The sequence below is a fragment of the Monodelphis domestica genome, chromosome 3 (genome assembly GCF_027887165.1).
Source record: "Monodelphis domestica isolate mMonDom1 chromosome 3, mMonDom1.pri, whole genome shotgun sequence".
Lineage (NCBI taxonomy): Eukaryota > Metazoa > Chordata > Mammalia > Didelphimorphia > Didelphidae > Monodelphis > Monodelphis domestica.
The window spans coordinates 356,250,472-356,265,970 of record NC_077229.1 but is presented as its reverse complement, the minus strand read 5'-3'; positions in this window follow the sequence as shown (position 1 = coordinate 356,265,970).

Here is a 15,499-nt window from a genome sequence, read left to right as displayed (position 1 = left end):
GCAGGAGTGTCTCTGTGTGAGAGATTTGGGCCTTGCCAGTGTTGTGGTGAAAATTTCACCTTTTAAGATTATTATAATATTGAACAATGGCTGCCAAGGAATTTACTTATGAAATTCCTAAAATGAAACACTCAAGTCAGAATGGAGTTTATGGAGGTTTAATCACAATGGGAGTAGGGAAAAGGAGAGGGAGAGAAGGAGAGAGGAGAAAAGGGAAAGGGGGTTACTCAACCTCTGACCAAGGCAGAGGGAGTTTAGGCCCAAAGGGCCAAGGTAGAGAAGGAATCAGTCCTTGATTCACGTGACCGATCTGAAGGGAAGCTGTCTGCGGGCCTCCTCTCTGTTCAAGCTTCTAACACGAACTGCCGTCTAGCTCTCTCCACAGGAAGTGCGTGAATTCCAGAGGCTGTTCCCTACCTTACTTCCTGTGCCTCACAAGAGCCAATGGTGGCTCTAGCTTGGCTTAGGACAGCCCAGGTGGGCAGTTAGTAATTTCTGATTTGTCATTGACTAGCACATGCCCGTGTAGTGTGGGTGTGCACAATTTTTTTGGGTGCTAGACCAAGATGGAGACTTTTAAAATTTACACCAGCAATCTCAGGTGAGCATGGCTGCTTTCCTCAGTGAGTCCAATTTGCCCTAGGTAACTTCATATATACATAAGATTTAATATTTTAAAAAATAAAGAATATTTTAAAATTGAATAAAGCAATATTAGAATATGAAAGGTAGAGAAACATGACACCTAGAAAGGGAAATTAACTGCCAGAAATCATAGATCTTTAAGTTAGAACATAATAGAGATAGATGTGATAAAGGCACAGAAAGTCACACATATATGATTTAATTGAATGATGTTAGAGAGATGAAAAATGAATAGATTTAATCCCTGGAAGATAATTTTTTCAGTTGTAACTTTAGTTAGCAACACCATTATGATATATTTATTGCAATGGCACAGTAATTTTAAAATATACTCTTTACTACATGAAAAAGATAGATATTTTGCAACTTATTCTAAAAAATTATATGAGATTCCAAAATGATAACTTTGCGAATCCCAGATGCCTTTGTCTTTCTGTTTTATTAAAATTATTTCATCACTGCCCTGTATTCAATTTTGATTTCTATGCTGATGATTCTTCAATCTAATGTTCAAAGCTTTACTTCTCTACTGACCTCTACACTTTCATTTCCAAATGACTATTGGACATTTCTAACTGGATGCCTTATTAACATCTTTTTTTTTCCTCTTGACTGATATTTTATTATACATAATGTATGGCACTTCATATAATTTAGTTATTTATGTCATTTTCTACAGGGATTACATTCTGTTCTATAATTAATAATTCAGTAACATTAATATTGACCTCATGAAAAGCATAGAATCTGGGTTATCTTCATCCTACCAAATGTCACGTAGTTTAAGTGAGTTAAAAAGTTATATCACATATATATTGCAAGAAATGAAATTTTGTGTTGGCTAGAGTTTGCAAGAATTGCTCTATAAAGTTCACTCTCAAGTCTTCAGGGATATTGAATGTGCAAATACCAGTTTTGGACCATTTATCTACCTCTTTTTGACAGCCCTACTTTTGCCTATCTTAAATTGATATCTTAAACTGAAAATGTCCAAAATTTAATTCATTACCCTTCCCTCAAATCTAACCAAATCTGTTTTTAAGTTTCATGTTGGTATTGAAACTACCACTATGTTGCTAAGGAAAATCCATTGATCTACCTTTGTACTATCTCTCAAATATGTCTGCTTCTCTCCTATGATACGATTACCAACCTGGTGTAGATCTTTATCACATCACTACTGGATTATTGAAAATGACTAAAGGCCACTAAGTCTGCCATAAGTATATTTTTATTCCATTCTATCCTTTACTCAGTGGTCAAAGTGATTTTCCTAAAGTGCAATTCTGAACATGTCACCTATACTACTTATTAATTCCAGGATTAAATATAAAATCCTCTGTTATTCAAAGCCTTTTACAACATATGCCTATACTTCCTACATAAATAATTTTCTTGTACCTTGTACTTTGTTGTGAGATATATGGGATGTTTAGGGAAGACTAGCACCTCTTGAGTAAGCTTGATAAGTCCTTTTTACACCTGCTCATCCACCTTCAATGTCTATTGATTTCTTTTTTTTTTTGGAGAGGAAGTATTATGTATTGTGAAATAGCAGTGATGTTGAAAAAGAAAACATCAATTAAATTTTTTTTAAATTTAAGTAGTAATTGTAATTACTGGAAAATGAGGTGCTTGGCAGCACCTACTGGTAGTGGTGATGACATTACTCTAAGTCTTCATCATCAAAAGGAATACCTAATTCTTCATTTGCCCATTTGGAAGATCCTGGATATGAAAAATGACCCAATACAGCATCTGAGTGATGCCCCAAACACCAGAGAATCCAAAACCAAATTGTAGCACTTAACAGCTCAGCTTTAAATAACTGAAATTTTGTCAGATATGGAAACTTTTGGTAACAGGGTTCAATGTGTATATCACCTCCACCATGCTGAACTCCTCCAGTGACCCATCCAGCTGTCTGCTCTCTTGGACCCTCCAGAAAGTGTCATCCTACCTCACAAAGGATCTTTCACATGTGGCTCTATGAAGTATATACATTAGCCATACTCAATTAAAACCATCTTGGCAGATGAACTAAAGCAAGGTAAGGTAACTGATAGAGCTGACACTTGTCTGTGATTTGGGGTGACATCTACCTAAAATTGTGAGGATTTCACCCATTAGTATAGGTGAATAAGAAATATTCATTCCAAAGGCCATAAAGACAAGTGAAGGAGTCACTGTGGATCATTTAAAGTTTGACTAGACAACAGAGATGCAAAAGTAACTAATTACATTCTGAGACATTTATAATTGTGCTGATTTTTGTCTTACCACTGGACTTCAAATGACCCTGAAGAGAGAGTGAGTTGACAAATGTGTGCAACTATGTCTCACTTAAATGTAATTCATCTTTAAGTCAAGACTTTACTCCATGATATAATTAGCCCTCCTTGAAAACAAAAGACAAATAACAACACCCCCACCCTCCCATGTATTCTGTGATGTGATAATTTTGGCCTTCTTTTTATTACTCAAATAAGACATCTTTCAAATGAAAATATTTTCAATGGCTATCATGTATTCCTGGAATCCTTCCTCATCTTGGCCTCCCAATTTCCCCAATTTCATTCAAATCCCAGGTAAATCTCACCTCTAATAACAAACCTTGCTTTCATCAATCAGTTTCCAACTCAACATGATCCCATATATTTTTGCCCATGAGATGTTCATGGGAAAGATAGCATGGCTTACCATTTTTCTTTTCCAATGCATTCCTGTTATATGTGTTATATTTAAATTAATATATGTACCAGTTATTAATTTTCATACAATTTATTAATAGAAAAGGTAGATAAACATAAATGTAAATCTCTTTCTTACTCTAAGTTCTCAGAGCATGTGTTGTCTCTATTTTATCCTCATCTTTTCTCCCTCTCACCAGTCTGCTCTTTCCCAAAGTCCATGACAAAAGCCCCAGGTATGCTCCACCCACTTTCTTTTATTAACTTTCAGGGTCATGAACATGTTATGTGAGGAATGTTGATTAACCAGTTGGCCCTCCAGGAGGGAGAGGGGATGAATTTCCCTCTCCACATATGCAAGAGGAACTGAAGTAAATCACAATCAGGTTTCCTGCCTAGGATAGCACAGCTTATAAGTATCTAAGCCTGGATTGGAACTCAGATCTTCTTGACTGCAAGTCCAGTGCTCTATTAGCTGCACCATAAACCTTGGCAGATTCCCCTGATTTTTAGTGCCTTTCTTTTATTGATTATTTCTATTTATCACCTATACAGTTTGCTTTTACTCGGTTGTTTTATTGTTGGGTTATCCATTATGATGGTAGTAACTTGAGAAAATGGATTTTCTCTTACCTTTCTTGGTGGCCCCAGAACTTAGCTGACATATTAGAGAAGAATTGTAGATTATTGCTTATTAGTATATCTTAAAAATGAGATACTACAATTAGGATTCTCTTATTGCTAATGAAAAGAGCAATTATTAAGCATCTAGAAAGCTCTTTTAGAGTAACATAATAAAGAACAGTTCATAAAATAAATTAAAATAATATTGAAATTAAAAACCTCTGAACTTGACTATTTGATCATTCAGAAATAATGAATTATTCCAGCATCATTATCACAATTTATTATTTGTGATGGGTGGGTGGTGAACAGAGGCAAATAGGTAGGCAGGCAAGGAGATACAGTGAATGGGCAACAAAGCCAGGAAGATCTGAACTCACTTCCTTTTTCTGACATAGTGGCTGTATAAACCTGAACAAATATCTCAATGTTTCAATACTCCAAGCAACAATAATTCTATGAGATACTGTACTGGTATCCAGAGTTACCTTTAATAATAATGAAATCTCAATTCCAATCTCTCTTTTCGGTCTCTTGTCTCTCTCTTCCTCTATCTATATGCAAATATTTAGGCATATTTTTTTTGTGTATTTATTTACCAATATCTGCTTTATTCCCCAACTTGTAGAGGCAACAAAATCAATTAAGAACAAGAATCTCCCTTGAACAAAACCTGGTGAAATGAATTTGAAGGAATAATCTAGAAGGCTACTAGGTACTCAAACTGGTTTCCAGATTCAGTGTAGAGATGGTTCTTAAATCCTTTTTGATGCAACTTTCTTTGGGAGTTTGGATATGTAGGAAGAAAGGAAAGTAGGAAATATATTTTCTAAAAGGATCCTCTAAGATGACCCTGTTTGTGATGGAAGTGTCTGAGAACTTCAACTAGTACATTAGTAAATGACTGCCTTGTGCTTATCGTGAAAGCAGATGATCCTCTGAGGTTATGTTTATGTTTCTTGTCAGTTTAGTGAAGTCAAAATATCTTAGTTTTCATACTAGCAGTGCTCCAAAAAGATTGTGTACATTGTTTTCACAAATAAACTAAAGTAGGACAGTTTTAACAACTCTCTAGCAAGAACATCAGTCCAACAGTGAAAAAGCAGATTGGTTCCAATTTTTAAAAAGTTATGTTTTCCATACCAAATCAACAGTACTCCTTTCACAAAAAGTACTTGTGAAACTGATTTTTGCACCTTGAATATTTTGAACCTTTGAGTTTTAGTTCACTCAGAATATGTTGATAGTTAAGACTTTTAATTCTTTCCCTCATTAGATTTTTGCTGCATGCTCTCACTTTGTACAGAGTTATGTTCCTTTCCAAGAAAGGTTATTCGACTCTTTGTAATTTCCTTCATATTGGTACCATCTGCAACTGAAAGGTTATCACCTTGTATACCTTACCCAAAGTTTTGTGGTTTTTCCCTTCATAAACTCCAGGTAACTCAAATGTCATGGGCCTCTTTGTGTCTAATAAATTCATGGTACCAGCTTGTACGTTGTTTGATCTATTCAAATATAATCACTAAATATTTTTCTGACTCAGTTTCTCTAACTGGCAATTCAATAAATAGCTAGAGTATTAAATCACAAAGCCCTAGAAAAGATAGCAAGAGTTTCATGGACTGGCAAATAATTTCTTCTTATAACCAAACTCTTTAGTGTATTATGTACATTCAATTTACTCTTATAGCTTCAAGAAAAGTATACGAACACTCTTATGCTGAAATGTCATCTTGATGACTCATTAAAAATCTGTGACAACTTCTAAAACACTGCCATCTCCTCCATTTATCCTTTATACCTGCAATGCTCATGAAAGTGTGTCATAATTTATCCACACATATACTTTTGAATGGAACTTTTCAGCCTTTTCCCCCAGTAATATCTCACTTGTGAGGGGACTTCAAGTAGGTTTCTGCAAGCAGTGGTTTGTGTTATCTGAATCTAGTTGTTGCATGGAGAAATGTAGCAGTAAGAATTAGGCAGCAGAAAATGCCATGGCATGTCAATAGGGAGAATGCAAAATATGAGAACTTCAACAAGTAAGGAAAAGACTTGTAAGATTGGTTTGAATCTTTAAAAATATTATAATAACTAGAGTTAAAAATTAGAACATAATATAATTCCAAAAGAAGAATGATCATACCTAATAATGAATTCTATCCTTTAACTTCAAAGATACCTCATCTGTGTGGTACCAAATCCCTATCAAAATAATACTCGTGCTCAGATTCACTAAGTAGTGTTTATGGGAACTGGTAATAAACTAAAGTAATTAGTATTCAGGGTAAAGGAAAAAAAAAGTAGAATGAGTACTGTAAAAAGATGCTGGAACTTGTAAGAGGACAGTTGTAGTTTTTAAATATTGTCATTGTTGCTATTGTAACCTAAGATATTTTCCTAAAAAAGCTTTTGAGGAAATCTTGGATGGGAATCAATTGAGCTCATAAGCCCCCAACCTCTAATATACCTCTATATGACTCCAGTTTTATTTTCTCAAATCATCTGCACCTATCTCAGCTAATTTTTCAATTAAAAAGTAATCCCATTTCTCAAAGGCCTTTGGGAAGAGATGCCAAATTAAAATGGAAATTAAGTAAATCCCACCAGTAAATGAAATCCCTCCTCTATATCCCCCCAATTAGTTAAAAGAATCAAATATGACAGGACCTAGAATTCAACAAAAGATACGTTCCCAAGTTTATTGTAACATCTCTTCTCCTAAGGATTAATGATGACCTGTATACATGGAGATTATAGAGGTATATATCAAGGCCAACAAAATCATCAGTGTAAGGACATACAGGTAGCCAACTCTACTGGCACCATTCCATAACTCTACTTAGAGAAGAAATGAAACACAAAGCTAAGTCCTGTGGAATAGAACAGAGTTGTAATGCATTGACAATTAAGTTGTCTTCATATGATAAGACAAAAAAATAAGAAAATATTTCAAAAATTAATTAGTATACTTCTTTGAAGGACTGCTGATGTGAATATTATTTTTTCCTTCTGATGCATATGACAATCTCTATGTACCTTAGTTTTCTTGTGAAGCCAATAAAACAATCATCTTATGTCAAACTTAATAATGTGTTTTAAATATCTAGATCCTTAGATAAAATACAGAATCTACAAATGGGAGTTTCTAATTTTGTACGACCTTCAAAAAACTGCATTCCTATGTCACAAATGTTAGGAACCCAGTTTGAACTGGGATATTAAGAGTGAGATTATATTGGAATATTATATTTAATGTTTTATTTATTGGTTCTAGTTCTGCAGGAGAGAGGAGTTTTAATGGCAAGGGATCAATCACCGATAAATTCCATATACTTAAAATGTCATCACCCTCTTTTTTATTGTTATCTATTTTTTATTTTAACATGTATTTCCATACCCCAATTCCCAATAGGATGGTGTGTGAGTTACACATTCCTAATCAAATATAAGCTTGCTGTTCTAAGATAACCAGTATTAAATATCACTGAATTCTGTTCCACTTCTAGAATGATGCTGGGACACAAATCTTACTTCATTATACAAAGAAAGAAACTCAACTGAACATGAGAAGAATTGAAAAAAAAATAAAATGAGTATTTTGGGTCACACAATGCTCTTCGATTTGGACATGACTCTTCTGGCCTAATCCTATACCCCAAACATTGAATTTCCACTTCTTTGATTGGAAATGGAAACAATGTATATTCACCACACAGGGTAGTGTAGAGTTATTTAAAGGAAAACGATGATTGTGATAGAAATAAATAATAAAATTTAACTGTTTATAACCTAATTTTACATATAGATGTTGCTATGTTTTGCCTAACTCATTAATATAATTTTAGAAGTGTTACTCTACGATTTTAGAGCTATCATTCAGTTTTTCATTTTTACAAACATTACAAGCATCAAATAATCATAGTTATTCTAATGTGTTATTTAAGAAATATCAAGTCTAAAGTCTGCTTATGAGAGAACACTGATATATCTTGTTAGAGTGTCTGGTAGACTCTTTAATCAGGCACCAAAACAAGAAAGTTGCATATATTTTTATTGTCTTCTCAGTGAAGACATGTAGAAGTATAAGTTGCTTCTTTGTTCTTGGTGTGGAAGAGGCATGAAGAAAGAGAGGATTTGCAGGACAAGCCAGGCATGCAGACCAAGCTGGGGACCTGATCTGCAAAATCAAGGTGAAGATTCCAAATGGAATGTTCCCAGGAGGAGGCAGTTGGAAGCTGCCCAGGGGGAGGAACTGATTCTCTCTCTCTGGGGGTGACTGACCAAGAAAGGAAAAACCCTTTTCTCTGGGTTCCTGATCAAAATATACTGTTTTTTTTTTCTGATCTAGGCAGAGAGAGAGAGAGAGAGAGAGAGACGTTTGGGGTTTTGACAGAGTCTGGACTTGAATTACTCAAGCAGAGATTATCTGACTGAAGAAGGAAGATTTCACAGTTGCCCTCTATCTCTCTGGCTGTCTCTGTGTCACAGCTTTGGCTGGATTGATATTTAACTCACTGTCCTAATTCTCCTTGTAGATTAGGGACAAACTTCATCCCTCTATCCCTCTCACCTCAATCCCCATTCTGTTTGTTACCAATAAACCCCTTTACTTGAGAAAATAAGAGAAAGTATATAGCCTAGAAATATGTCATAGAAAGTATATAGCTAGATAATATTTGGGGATAAGAGTAATAAATGACAACCTGCTTAATAACATTTTTAACTTTTTCCATGTTTACTTACTGATTGCTGAACTTTCATATTCATCCAACTTAATATTTAAAGTTTTTTTGTTTATTTTAGACCTACTATGAACCAGTCTCTATGTTAAGCTACATTGTTAATTATTTTTCTCTCCCTGCACTACTTTTAATATATAAATTCATAAAAGAAAAATGACCTATAAATCAAATAAATTTCATATAAATAAGTTGATTAAATCTTTAATTTTCTGTCAGAACAATGGAGCAGAGAAAGAACATTACAGCCCTGTAGAGTAATCAACAGCAAAATATAGGAAGAGTGGGGAGGCTAGAAGAGAAAAGCAGAGTGGTCTAAAAATAAATTGCAAAAACTTCTGTCTGGATTCAGACACTTCTTTTTCCTTGGAAACAAATGCATTTTTATGAGTTCCTTCACATAATTTTGGACCTTTCTATTGCTGAGACTAGCTGTTATTCACAATTGTTCATTATATTGTATTTCTGTCACTATATACAATGTTCTCACTGTTCTACTTATTTCACTCTGTTTCAGTTCATATAAATGTTCTTAGGTTTTTCTGAACTCCTCCTGCTTATCATTTCTTACAACACAATAGTATTCTATTACAATCATATAATATGACTTATTTGACCATTCCTCAAAAGATGGGTATCTCCTCACTTTTCAATATTTTGCCTCCATAAAAAGAACTGGTTTAAGCATTTTTGTACATATAGGTCCTTCCCTTTTTGTTTTTAATCTCATTCAGACACAAACCTAGTAAGAGTATTGATGGATAAAAGGTATTATAACTATTATAACCCTCATTGAGTAACCCCTTCTTTCACTCCAATGTAAAAAGTATTTCATGTCTCTTTCATTTGAGATATTTTTCCCCATTCTAAATTTCCCTTTCCCATCCTGCCAATGCATTCCTCTTTCTCATGTCTTAATTTAATTTTTTATATCATTCCATTATATTCAGTTCAAGAATGGTAAGGGCTAAGCAATGGGGATCAAGTGACTTGCCCAAGGTCACACAGCTGGAAAGTGTCTGAGGCCAGATCTGAACCTTGGACCTCCCACCTCTAGGCCTGGCTCTCAATCCACTCAACCACCTAGCTGCCCCCTATGTATACTCTTTCTAACTGGCCTAATAATTATAAAGTTCATTGGAGTTATAAGACTCATCTTCTCCTGTACAGATATACACAATTTAATCTTATTGAATGATTTTTTAATTTCTTTCCTGTTTGTATTTTCATGATTCTTTTGAACCTTTTATTTGAAAGTCAGATTTTCCATTGGGCTTTGGCCTTTTCTTCTTGATTAAAGTCACAGCTCCTCATATTCCAGGAACTCTGATCCTTTAAGATAGAAGCTACTAAATCATGTATTATCCTGACTCTGGTTCCATGATTTCTGAATTGTTTCATTTTGACTGTTTGGAATATTTTCTCCTTCAACTGGTAGTTCTGGAATTTGGTTATAATATTCCTTAAATTTATCTTTCTATCATCTCTTTCAGGATGTGACAGGTGGATTCTTTCTATTTCAATTTTGCCCACTGGTTCTAGGATGTCATGGCAATTTTCCTGGATACCTTCTTGAAAAATGATGGCTAAGATCATGGCTTTCCTGTAGTCCAAAAAGAAATTTAGATTGTCTCTCTTGGATTTATTTTCCCAGTCAATTGTTTTTTCAGTGAGATATTCATATTTCTTCTATTTTTCCCATTCTTTTGACTGATTATTTCTTGATGTCCCATGAAATCATTAGCTTCCACTTACATAATTGTAATGTTGAGGCATGATTTTCTTTAATTAACTATTACACCTCCTTTTCCATCTAACCACGTCTACCTTACAAATACTTTATCCTCAGTGAATTTATATAACTATTTTTCCATATTGTCATTTTTATCTTTTAAATTCTTTCCTTCCTTGAATTTTTGTTTATCTTTTTCCATTTGGCCAATTCTACTTTTTCAAATAAGGAGTTATTCTCTTCAGTGGATTTTTGTGCCTTTTTTACCAACTGCCCAATACTGTTTTTTAAGGTATTAATTTTTTTCAGTTGTGTGTGTGTGTTTGTGTGTGTGTATCTTCTTTAGCTGTTGACACTTTTGTCATGGTTTTCCTATATCACTCTCATTTCTTTTCCCGATTTTTCTTCCAATTCTTCTATTTGATTGTTAAAATCTTTTTTGAACTTCTCTGTTAATTGTTTTTAGGGCTTGGGATCAATTTGTATTTTCTTGAAATCTTTGGATATAGCACTATTGACTTTTTCCCCCCTGAGTTTGTGTTTTGGTCATCCCTCTAGTCATAATAAATTCATGTGTTGTTTCTTTTTTGTTGTTGTTGTTGTTCATTTTCCAATCTTTTTTTTTTTACTTTTCAGGTAAACTATTGCTAAAGTTGTTGTCTATAACTGTAGGGAAAGGAGAACTGTTCAAAGCTTTAAGTTCTATGTGCAGCTGCCTTCAAAGCTGTCTCTAGAGATATATCTTCTTTTCATTCTTCCAAGGTTCTATGATGTAAGGAGAGGTGTGTTTAATACTCCCCAGGCTTGTATTGTGGTCTGTGAGTAACCATATTCACTCTTTTCTCTCCTTGGAACTATGACCAGGGTCCCTTCCCCTGTTTCCCTTTAAATGCAAGTGCTGGTCTGTTAAGGGTAAACTTTTGGGTTAAGACTGAAATCATTATATTAGTGGTCGCCAGGGATTTAAATTTGTTCCAAATGAAATAGTCAAGTCGGTTTGGGATTTTATAGTTGTTTAATTACAATAGATGAAAGAAAATAAGAAGGAAAAGAGGGAAACGGTATAAGATTTTCTCTGGGTTGTCCTAAGCCAAGGAGAGTTCCAAGGCCTCAGCCAAGGGGACTTCTCAGAAGATTAAATCTAACTCGGCTTCTAGCCATGAGGCCTCCTCCAAGATGAGGGGCCTCCTCGGAAGATAGTGCTTTTAGCAGGTTAAGGAAAAGAGGAATCAGGCTTTTCACTCACCAAGGACCTTCAGGGAAACTGCCTCACCTAAACCATGCTACAGAGCTCCTCCCAGTGAACTCCACTTCCAAAGTCTGCCAAAGCCACAAGCATGCCAAATGCTGCCAAAAGCTCCAGGTGCTGCCTACAGAGCGATCACAGGAAATGATATGAAATATACAGGCAGTTCTTTACATCACTTCCTGTGTCTTACATGTATGAATGGTGGCTTAAGCTTGGCTTAGGACATCCCAGATGGTCAGTCAGTTGTTTCTGATTTGTTACTTGCTAGCACATGCCTGTCATAGGCCATTGTCTCCTCATTTAATCCTTAAGTGGGGTTGTATACATTCCTTGGTTGCGAAAATTCTAAAGACTAAGCAGGTTGGAGTAAATCTAAAATTCACAGGATGAATTTTAACTTCACTTTATGCAAGTGTCATTTTCCTCTACTGCCTTTAAGCACACCCAAATCTCCCCATAGTTAAAAAATGCAACTTGTCTTGAATTTAACATGATTGTAAGCAGATTGTGGCAAAGAAGATGGCAGAATGCTCCCACTTTTTACAATATGATTTCATGGTGGATTGTTACATAAAATGAAACTGAGGACATGAAGCCAGCTAAATATATAGTGGTGGGGTAAAGATGTATATTATGTCACGTATGTTGATAGAGAGGCCCAAGGATAAGAAATTTAGATGAGAACAAATCTCTTCTTAACATTTCTGTAACCCTTGAGGAAGTGGGTAAAACTGGTTGTATCAGCCACATATTTTATATTGTGAGCATTTTATCTCAATTATTTTTACTACCATAACAAAGCCCTACTTTGTTTCTTTTTCCCTTTTGACATCTATTGACAATTCTTTCTAGTTAAGATCAGTATGTTCCCACTACTCCTTTAACAGAAGCAAATGTCTCAACTCTGAACCTCTTTCAATTTTTCAATGTCTTATATTTTATAGAAAACCCCTCTTTCCCCATGGAAAAAAGTTTACTTATTCTGAACAATCTTTCTGTTAATATTACTTTCAATTATACTACATTTCCTCCACTTAATGTAATGATTTTGATTGATTGGTTGACTGAGTCTCTTTCTCTTTGTAGAGATAACAGGATGTTTTATTACTTATTTTAAGTATAATGGTGATGAAAAATGACTTACTAAATTAAAACCTTAACTTTTCACTGGCAAGAGGAACCCTGAAGAGAATCAACAAGTATTAATTTACCATCAAAATGTTTCAAACGTTTCATATATTTTCATATTTTCTTAAAGGGTGGTATAAATATATTAAAGGAAAGTTTTCAAGGGCATACAAGAAAACAAAATCACTGCTTTCTCAATGTCCTTTTTTGCTAGAGATATTTAAATTTCTTACACAATGCATTTTATATGGTAAAATGAATTATTTCCATCACAATCACAAATCTCAAGATATTTTTTTTCAATGTTAACTTTAAAGTGGTTAAACTTTCCAACATAATTCCCTGACTTTAAATTGAACATGTATTGCCAACTTCTTGTCAGGTAGAAGGCGATCATACACTAAAAGTTTCCTACACAAAGGACATTTTCCCCACTATTCATTTTATCAGTCCCCCCCCCCCCAGATGTTCTTAAAAATACAAGAAAAATCAATTAATCAAAATATGTGATTTTGACCACCAAAGCAACAGGATAATGAATGATTTACAAACTATATTTCTCATTTACATTTTCTAATACTTTTTTTTTCTAAATAAGGCATTAGTTAAAATGATACCTTTTTATATATAGCCATGGGAGTTTTACTAAGTGATAAAATAAAATATACCATACGAATGGAAACCATCTAAACTTATTATTTCACAAAAGAACAACTAATAATAGGTTGTTTGGTTGTACATGTGGAGAACCACATATGTGGACTGCTGAACTGTGTTTACATATTAACATTGACTTCCATTGGTACAGTACATAGTAGTTGCTTTAAGTCCTAGGAGATTTAAATATTATTAAGGAAGTTGACCTTCAAGAACTGAAGCAATGACGATTAGAATCAGTCATCCTATATTTCCTATCACAAAACTATCACTGCTCTAAACGGAAATTTGCAACTTCAAATAGCAACAACAACAAAAAAATACAGTACAACAAATCATATTTGAAACAAGATATTTTCCGTGCCATTAAAATGAATATTCTCATACACATTTTAGAAATTATGGCAATTATCCATGGGCTTAACAAACATTTTAATTTTCATAGAATACTTAAATGTTGTGATCCAGATATTTCCATACTTCTGGTTATTTTGTAGAATATACACATAATATTAACATTTTGCATTAAGTATTTCCCTATTTTCAAAAAACACAATTTTATTTGGATCCAAACTTAAAATTCATATTAAATATTTTTTAATATTAATTTTTATTTGTGGTAAGAAATGAAGATTTACAGGTTGTAATGTTGACTCAGCTGCATGGTCCTAGACAAATTAACAAACATCACTATGATAATTGATCTGTTTCCTCATCTTTAAATAGGAATAATATGAAAAAACTACTTTGAAAGATTTGTCATGAACAAATATTGCAAAGAATATAAAGCTGTTTTCCAAATCATAAAACATTATATAACTCTTAGCTATTATTAAATGAGGTTGTCAAATTATTGTACAATTTAGCAAAATTTTGTTTTATTGCTGACTACATTTTTATTTGATTTTTGAGAAATAGAGTAAACAGTGTATATAGCATGCCTATGATAATGTGATATCTACCTCACAATTTACAGCTGATTATTTATTTGTGTTTATTTGCTGGGATATATCCATTCTAATTGACAAGCAAATACTAAGTCAGAATTCTAAAACCTGAAATAATTCAGGCCAGAACTTTTCAAAATTAAAATGAGACTAGAATTTTGATAGAAATTGAGATAATAAATATGACTGTCCTTTTTAAATATTCTGCCTTTAAGTATCCAAATTTCACTGCAAATGAATGCATCATTGCTCTGAAAATGAAAACCTAATAAGGATACTAGATTTTTTGTTTAGAAAAGAATCTGATTGAGAGATTATTTATTTTTTACTGTGTTCTTAGAGGTTATCAAAAAGTAAATTACCTTCCTTTTTGGGACTTAATTTTCTAATTTTTCAAGGACTGTAATACTTCACATATATGAATTATTTCCATTATGTCTGATTCCTCACTTCTTAGTTAAAATAAGTTGAAAGTATGACTTCAATTCCACTTGTTCTCTAACCATGTTTTGATGAGCCACAAAAAAAAAAAAAACAAACAAAAAGAAAGAATCAAAGAAAAATGGGGAATAAATATTCAAAGGAAAGAGGAGGAAAATGAAGATGGTTTCCTGAAGGAAAAGCCTTCTAAGATGTTGGAGAGGGAAGTTAAACTAAGAGAAGTTGAAGAGGTTACTTAAGCATCAGTTAAACATCATTTGCATTGTATGAATTGGGAAAAATTACATGGTTTTAATAATTTTTTTTCTTTTTCATGTGGTTTCAAAGACTGAAAAACTTCACTGTTCAAATGTAACAAATATAAGGCATTGAAACAGAAAGAGGCAGTTGTTAGTATTTTACTAGCAAAAGGAAAATGCATAAAGATATCAAGGTTTTTCATCCTTTTCCCTTAAGTCCTAGACTCTTTTTTCTGCATATTTTTATCCTTGTTTCACATACAAAAATTGGAACTTATTAGAATCCATTTCAATACAGATGACTGCTCTTTCTTTCTTGATAGAAATCTAAATGGTTTAAATACTCAGATGGCATCCTGCCAGGATCTAGCTGCAGGTAAAGAGAATCAAAAAGTAAACAAA